The sequence below is a fragment of the Triticum urartu genome, chromosome 3A (assembly GCF_056163025.1).
Source record: "Triticum urartu cultivar PI428250 chromosome 3A, HENAU_Tu73, whole genome shotgun sequence".
NCBI lineage: Eukaryota > Viridiplantae > Streptophyta > Magnoliopsida > Poales > Poaceae > Triticum > Triticum urartu.
Window position 1 is genome coordinate 478,050,508 of NC_141875.1, and position 9,091 is coordinate 478,059,598.

Here is a 9,091-nt window from a genome sequence, read left to right on the forward strand (position 1 = left end):
GCGCATTTTTCCTCATATGCGTCTAGACTGCGAAGCCATCTCTGGCCTGCCCTGCTTGGAAGAAGCCCTAGACTGCTTCAAAGATGCTGGCCTTCTGCAGTTTGTGACCGACAAAGAAAATTGGAATGAGGAGCTTCTGCTACAATTCTATGCCACTCTTCACATTCGCGGCTACAATAAGGATCCAAAGACTTGGGTCCTTGAGTGGATGATAGGCGATGTACACCATGAAGCCAAAGCCCAAGATGTAATACTGCCCTGCCCACTCTAGGTGAATACTATGAACCTGGTTGTCAGCTACACAGGGATGCTTTGGAGAGCATATTCTAGAAACCTGAGCCGAACATGAGACAAATGCTGAGTATGATGAAGCCACTTCCACAAGATGTTGAATATCCAAAGGAATTCTTTGTTGACGACCTGGAGTATCTGCCCCGCACCATCTATCATATCGCAAGGTGAACTCTCTGGCCCGTCAAAGGACATTCTCCTATAGCGAAGCTTGAAGGAGCCATGAAGACATTGGTTTTCTATCTCTCAAATGGCATCAACTTTAATGCTCAGGATTTCTTCATCAGGCAACTTGCTGCATCTGGCTCTGATTTGTTTGGTCTGAAATTTTATGCTCCATGGGTAATGCGCCTCATTAAGCTTCACTCTACTATCAACTATCAGCCCTCTGGGCGTAACCACCTTATCTTCTTGCCCGAGGTTGATATGTCTGTAGAAGCCATCTACCCTGAACCTACCAAGGAGCCTATATCTCTTCACAATGCAGATCACCAAAGCTTCACTCAACCCATTGAAGGAGTTCTTGCTGCCACTCGTGTTTATCCCTTGGCTGGTAACACTCGTCCACCTCATCGTGCAAACACTGAAGCCATTGAAAGCACCATGGCTCAAAGGCCTCGGAAGCGCTCTCGCGCTCTCAATGACCGAGAGCTTCTCATGGCATTGCATCAGAAACAGGACAAGCATCATGACTGGCACAAGCGTCAGATGCAGAGCCTCTTGGTGGATGTTAATCGAGTTCGCAATCTCGCCACCAAGAATGCCTTTGTCACACATGAAACCTGTCGGCGATCGTGGAAGAGTCTGACATTGCTAAGCTCTGAAGATGATCTTCAACAGGATGGCTTCACAGAGCTATTCAAATTTGATTCCACTCCTCCCAGGAACACTCTCTTGCGTCGGACTCCCTCACTCGAAGAATCTGAGTACTCCTCCTCAGCGGCAACTGTCGATGCCAGAGTCGTCGATGACGAAGATGATGCTACTTCACCAACTACAACTTTGCCTCGCATCGACACTGCACCAAGTTCTTATACACCAACGGACTACAACGTCGACCCTGAAACTTCACCTGCTCATGGGAACGAGTAGAGCTCTATGTCTTCAAACCTTTTTGGCCCTTGCTGACAAAAGGGGGAGAAGCGTTTGAGTTGATAGTCTTCAAGCGGTCATTATTGGGTGGTTGCTATACTTTTTGCCAAGTGTTTACAACTCTTGCTTTTGATACTTTGGTTCTTTGAGTTGTAACACTTAAACTTGATGGTCGTCTGCTACCTTTTTCTGTTAACTATGTGATGCGATGATAAATTCCGCATGTGCGATGATAAATTCCGCACGAAGTCATTCCCAGACGTCCATTTTTCATTGTGCATGTCATTATCTTCATTATATTCGTTCATGCATGATGAATTATCTGTTGGAAATATGCCCTAGAGGCAATACTAAATTAGTTATTATTATATTTCCTTGTTCATGCTAATCGTTTATTATCCATGCTAGAATTGTATTGATAGGAAACTCAGATACATGTGTGGATACATAGACATCACCATGTCCCTAGTAAGCCTCTAGTTGACTAGCTCGTTGATCAATACATGGTTATGGTTTCCTGACCATGGACATTGGATGTCATTGATAACGGGATCACATCATTAGGAGAATGATGTGATGGACAAGACCCAATCCTAAGCCTAGCACAAGATCATGTAGTTCGTATGCTAAAGCTTTTCTAATGTCAAGTATCATTTCCTTAGACCATGAGATTGTGCAACTCCCGGATACCGTAGGAGTGCTTTGGGTGTGCCAAACGTCACAACGTAACTGGGTGGCTATAAAGGTACATTACAGGTATCTCCGAAAGTGTCTGTTGGGTTGGCACGAATCGAGACTGGGATTTGTCACTCCGTGTAAACGGAGAGGTATCTTTGGGCCCACTCGGTAGGACATCATCATAATGTGCACAATGTGATCAAGGAGTTGATCACGGGATGATGTGTTACGGAACGAGTAAAAGAGACTTGCCAGTAACGAGATTGAACAAGGTATCGGGATACCGACGATCGAATCTCGGGCAAGTATCGTACCGCTAGACAAAGGGAATTGTATACGGGATTGATTAAGTCCTTGACATCGTGGTTCATCCGATGAGATCATCGTGGAACATGTGGGAGCCAACATGGGTATCCAGATCCCGTTGTTGGTTATTGACCGGAGAGTTATCTCGGTCATGGCTGTATGGTTCCCGAACCCGTAGGGTCTACACACTTAAGGTTCGATGACGCTAGGGTTATAGGGAATAGATATACGTGGTTACCAAATGTTGTTCGGAGTCCCGGATGAGATCCCGGACGTCACTAGGAGTTCCGGAATGGTCCGGAGGTAAAGATTTATATATGGGAAGTCCTGTTTTGGTCACCGGAAAAGTTTCAGGTTTTATCGGTAACGTACCGGGACCACCGGGAGGGTCCCGGGGGTCCACCAAGTGGGGCCACTAGCCCCGGAGGGCTGCATGGGCCAAGTGTGGGAGGGGACCAGCCCCAGGTGGGCTTGTGCACCCCCCCACCAAGGCCCAAGGCACAAGGGAGAGTGGAAGGGGCAAACCCTAGGCTCAGATGGGCCTAAGGCCCACCTAGTGGTGCGCCCCCCTCTCTCCTCCCTTGGCCGCCCCCCTAGATGGGATCTAGGGCTGGCCGCCGCCCCTAGGGGTGGAAACCTAGGTGGGGGCGCAGCCCCTCCCCTCCCCCTATATATACTTGAGGTTTTGGGCTGCCAGAGACACGAGTTAATCTCCTTCTTGGCGCAGCCCTACCCCTCTCCCTCCTCGTTTCTTGCGGTGCTTGGCGAAGCCCTGCTGGAGTACCACGCTCCTCCACCACCACCACCACGCCGTCGTGCTGCTGCTGGATGGAGTCTTCCCCAACCTCTCCTTCTCCCCTTGCTGGATCAAGGCATAGGAGACGTCACCAGGCTGTACGTGTGTTGAACACGGAGGTGTCGTCCGTTCGGCACTAGGATCATCGGTGATTTGGATCACGACGAGTACGACTCCATCAACCCTGTTCACTTGAACGCTTCCGCGTAGCGATCTACAATGGTATGTAGATGCACTCTCCTTCCCTCGTTGGTAGACTTCCCCATAGATTGATCTTGGTGATGCGTAGAAAATTTTGAATTTCTGCTACGTTCCCCAACATTATCTTCATAAGTTAAAGAGGATCTCCACAAGTAAAACCTGCCATGTGCATTTGCATTCAAACACAAACTATTTATATGCACATCTTTAGGGGGAGCCTTCTGCTACTTATGAAGACAATACCTTATCCTTACAATTTCACATACTTTTATCCCCGTTGAAAACTTCAACCAGTTTGTCATCAATCACCAAAAAGGGGGAGATTGTAAGTGCATCTAGTGCCACCCCTAGTTGGTTTTGGAGTATTGACGACAAACCTGGTTGAGGGACTAATGTGTTTGTGAGAATTGCAGGATAACACAGGTAGTAGTCCCTCATTGATTCGGTTTACCTACCAGAGATGACCCCTAAAAATGTGTGAAGACATTGAAGACAATAGTGGTGTGTGAAGAGTTTCACATTGAAGACTATGACATGCGAAGACATCGTATGAAGACTATGGATTGCGAAGACAGTTGTTTCGTAGTTTCCTTTTATTCTTTGTCGAGTCATAGGAACCACCGTACTGTTAAGTGGGGTCCAAGTGAACAAAGTCAGAGTGACTGAAGTGATGCTCAACCAAATCCTATGTCTTCGAGCGAAGACAATGGAGCAAATCTTATCCAGAGCTGGTTAAGTCAGCTTTACTTGTAGCCCAAGTCAAGCTGCCGCGTGCGTTCAAAATCTGACCGTTAGACACATGTCAGTTCCTTAGTGACCAAGGGTCATTTCGGACAAATCAGGTCGGGTTGCCTCATGGCTATAAATTGCCCACCCCCTATACCATAAATTGGTGGCTGCTCAGAGTTAGTGCACGGCTTTTGTTGTTTGAGAGCAACCCACCTCCGAAGCCTTTGAGAGAGAAATCCTTGCGAGGATAAAGACCTAAACACCCAGAGCCAAAGAGTGTTAGGCATCACTAAAGTCTTTCTGTCTGCGTAATCTGAAGACTTATTACACTTGAGGACTGTGATTCCTCCAGCCGGTTAGGCGTCGCGTTCTGAGCATCCAAGAGTCATTGTGGATCGCCGGTGAACGAAGTCTGTGAAGGTTTGGAAGTCTACCTTGAAGACTTACCGAAGTGATTGGGCGAGGACTGTGTGTCCTTAGCTCAAGGGGAATAAGGTGAAGACACGATCTTTTGAGTTGAATCTCAGCCTCCCTAACCAGACGCACAGTTGTCACAGCAACTGGAACTGGTCAAACAAATACCTGTCATCACCAAGCAACTAGTTCTATCCTTACCTCTCTCTTTACTTACAGTTTGTCTTCATGAAGTCATTGTCTGCTTGCATGATTTGATTGACTTCACTGAGTGAAGACTGTTGTTGTCTGGCTTCATACTATCTTCCATCTTGATCCATACTACCTAGCTGCTGATAGTCTTCGTACTTTCACTTCATTGCTTACTTGACTATGGCTTGTCTAGTGTAATCTACCCTTTGATGCACGTTAATAGGTTCATTTCTACTATTTGACTTCGAAACCCTCGTGTATTGAAGACTTTCATAAAAATCGCCTATTCACCCCCCCTCTAGTCGATAACTAGCACTTTCAGGGAGGAACCAGAACATGCCATCTGACAGTGACAAGTTGGCCGTGATCAAATGCCTGTTCAATAGTGTTAGGCCTTGGGGTGGAACAGCAGCTTCAACATTGATTGTGACTTCCGGTTGCACACAAGCTTCAGGAGCAACATTAGCTTTAGGCGCCACAGTGTCTTCAGCCATGATAACGTCATTGGCTTCAGCGGTGCTGTTTGTGGCCGCCTCAATGTTTTCAACCTCCGCTTCAATAGCTGGAGGGTCGGGCATAGACACGTTCTCCTCGAGAACAACTTCTTGAGTGACAGGGGGTGTGGCAACTCTCTCTTTTTCTTCCCGTGGTTCTTGATTGTCATCGGCTGATGCAGCCGGAATGTCTTCAGCAGCTTTTGCTTCGGACTCAGAGACATTCACACTAGGAGTGGCTTCAGGAAACACTTCACGTGCGATAGAGCTTTGTTGCACTTCTCCTTCTGGAATGCTCGACATGGTGACCTGAGGCCTAGGGCCTTTGCGAATCCTGCGGAATGTGGGCGACGCCTGTGGGGATGCAGTGGTCTGCACCATGTAGTCGTCATCAAGCACCGGAGTGGTGACTTGAGGGGTTGGAGTTCTGGGAGTTTCATCTTGAAGGGGGGTGTCTTGTTGGGGGTGATCAACCCACAAATCAACCTGGGCAATTGGCGTCAAAGGACGACCAATGCTGATGAGTTCGTTGCTCATGAGAACAGGCGATGATACTGGTTGGTGCTCGATTTGAGGAAGGACTCTTCATCATCATGTACATTGTCTTGATGACCAATGTCTTCAGCTGTGGTGGGGCCAACAGCTGGTACTTCTTCATCTTCAGGGGCCTCTGTGGTAGCAGGCTCGTGAATCACTAGACGACGCTCTTGGCTTGTTGAGGCAGGACGGGCAACAGAAATTGGCTTAACCACAAGGGGCTCAGAGGCAGCAGCAGCAATACTGTCTTTCTTTGAAGACTTAGTCTTCTTCTTCTTCTTGGATGGAGCATCATCAGAAGCATCCTTGTGCTTGCGCTTCCTGGCATCAACTTCAGCTGCCCTGGTTTTCTTTAGCTCTGAAGCTGCCGAGGGGACCTTAGGCTTCGAGCCTGTCATGCTGGCAAGGAAGACAATGCGATGTTCTTCCTGCCTTGGTGTTTCAGTTTGGGCCGCAGCAGACTTCTTCTTCTGTTTGGCAGCCATTCTAGGGTCGATACCAGGACGCCCTAGTGCCTTGCGCTTCTCTGCCTCATTGTGTGCTTGAACACATTTCTTTGTGAAGTATTTCATCCACTGTCTGTACTTGAACCATTCTTCAGCCCAGTATCTCCGAATCCATTGGATTCGGGTCTTGCGCTCGCCATAGGTTTCTTAAGGATCTGACTTGTACATTTCAAAGAGATCCGAAGGTAGATCCTTAGCTGTATTCCCATGATGCTGCCTGCCGCCCTTCCTTATAGACTTGTTAGTGGCCATTGGATTCAGACTGAACGACTTCAGAACTATAAATGGCTTCCTCTTGCTGGTCAGACAGGAACTAGCTTCAGGAGAGTTAATGTGACGCTGCAAAAACTCTGCAAATGAATGCAGACTATGAGAACCAAGGGATTCTCCCACGTACATGTACCTGTGACAGCATTAAGGTGCGAGGGAAGGGGAAGAGGTCATATGCATTCTCAGAAGATTTTGAAGATAAATCAGTTTGAAGACATTGACCTCATAGTGCAAAGACATTCACTTATTTGAAGAGAGTCGGTTCCTCATTTGTACGAATCCATGAATAAGTACAAGTGAGAAATATAACTAGTTGTGAAGCATAAGTGAATATACTTGGCATGATATGAGATGCGGACAAGGACAAATCCAGATACGGAAGTGAAGAAACTACTTTCGGATGAAGTGAATGGATTTAACGGATCAAAAAGGTAGTAAAAAGTAAGTTTTAATTACCGCTTGACGAACTGCTAGATGAGATGGAGAGAGAGGCCGAGCAGTTCAATCTCCCGCGCCGTAACTTGGCAACAGAAGACACCTACAGCGGCGGCGGAGAGGATGAGGTCCGCGGCCGGCGTGAGGACGACGTTGAAGATGTCGCGGCAGCTAAGCGCTTCGTCTCCAGCGTCAACGGGAGCTAGCGGAGGTGCTAGGGTTTTGGTGCAAGGAGAAGAGGTGGAAGAAGAGATAATGACTGCGGTGAGGTGTGTATTTATTAGGACACTGTGAAGATAAAAATGACATCAAATCAGTGTTGAAGACAAACCAAATGCGAATACTATGCAAATGTGACGCCAATAAAAACACTTCAAACTAGAGTTTGGTGGTGGCATTACCCACCGTATAGGAAGTATTAGACCCAAACACAGCGCACAATTATCGTGGCGCTCCGAAGTCAAATTCCGCATTAATGTATTCACACTTAGAGTGTATGTCTTCATTGATTGAAGATATATGTTACTTTGTGTGTTGCACATCTAAGTCATCAACATGCATAAGAGATAGGATGTGTGTCCAATCATAGGACATTTGAGGATTCTAAGATATTTAGCTCACATCGCAACTTGCAAAACCTTTTCTCATCCAAGGGCTCTGTGAAGATATCTGCCAATTGCTCGTCCGTGTTGACGTGAATGATATCAATATCTTCCTTCATGACATGATCTCTGAGAAAGTGATGACGGATCTGAATGTGCTTTGTCTTCGAATGTTGAACTGGGTTGTTGGCAATCTTGATGGTGCTTTCATTGTCGCAGTAGAGTGGCACTTACTTCTGATGGATGCCATAGTCCTTGAGAGTTTGCTTCATCCATAGAAGCTGAGCACAGCAAGATCCAGCAGCAATGTATTCAGATTCAGCAGTGGAGAGAGACACACAGTTCTGCTTCTTTGAAGACCAACAGACAAGAGATCGTCCAAGAAAGTGACATGTGCCTGATGTAGACTTGCGATCAACCTTGTCACCAGCATAATCAGCATCTGAGAATCCAACTAGATCAAACTCTGAGCCCTTTGGATACCATAATCCTAGTGTTGGGGTGTAAGCCAAATATCGAAGAATTCGCTTCACAGCTAAGTGATGCGACTCCTTTGGTGCCGCTTGGAATCGGGCACACATGCAAATGCTAAGTATGATATCTGGCCTAGATGCACATAAATAGAGTAAAGAACCAATCATGGAGCGGTATACCTTTTGATCAAACTCTTTACCATTGTCGTCGGGATCCAGATGACTTTTGGTTGGCATTGGCGCTGTGTATCCTTTGCAGTCTTGCATTCCAAACTTCTTGATACGTCCATTTTGCATCATGCTTTTATATCGATATTTATTGCATTATGGGCTGTTATTACACATTATACCACAATACTTATGCCTATTCTCTCTTAATTTACAAGGTTTACATGAAGAGGGAGAATGCCGGCAGCTGGGATTCTGGGCTGGAAAACGAGCAAATATTAGAGACCTATTCTACACAGCTCCAAAAGTCCTAAAACTTCACAGAAGTCATTTTTGGAATTAATAAAAAATAATGAGCGGAGAAAGCACCAGAGGGGGCCCACACCCTGGCCACGAGGGTGGGGGCGCGCCCCTGCCTCATGGCCCCCCTGGTGGCCCTCTGATGCCCATCTTCTGCTATATGAGGTCTTTCGTCCGAGAAAAAAACATAAGCTAGCTCACAGGACGAAACTCCGCCGCCATGAGGCGGAACCAATCTAGGGCTCCGGCAGAGCTGTTCTGCCGGGGAAACTTCCCTCCGGGAGGGGGAAATCATCGCCATCATCATCACCAACAACCCCCTCATCGGGAGGGGGTCAATCTCCATCAACGTCTTCACCAGCACCATCTCATCTCAAACCCTAGTTCATCTCTTGTATCTAATCTTTGTATCCAAACCTCAGATTGGTACCTATGGGTTGCTAGTAGTGTTGATTACTCCTTGTAGTTGATGCTAGTTGGTTTACTTGGTGGAAGATCATATGTTCAGATCCATTATGCATATTAATATCCCTCTGATTATGAACATGAATATGCTTTTTGAGTAGTTACGTTTGTTCTTGAGGACATGGGAGAAGTCTTGCTATAA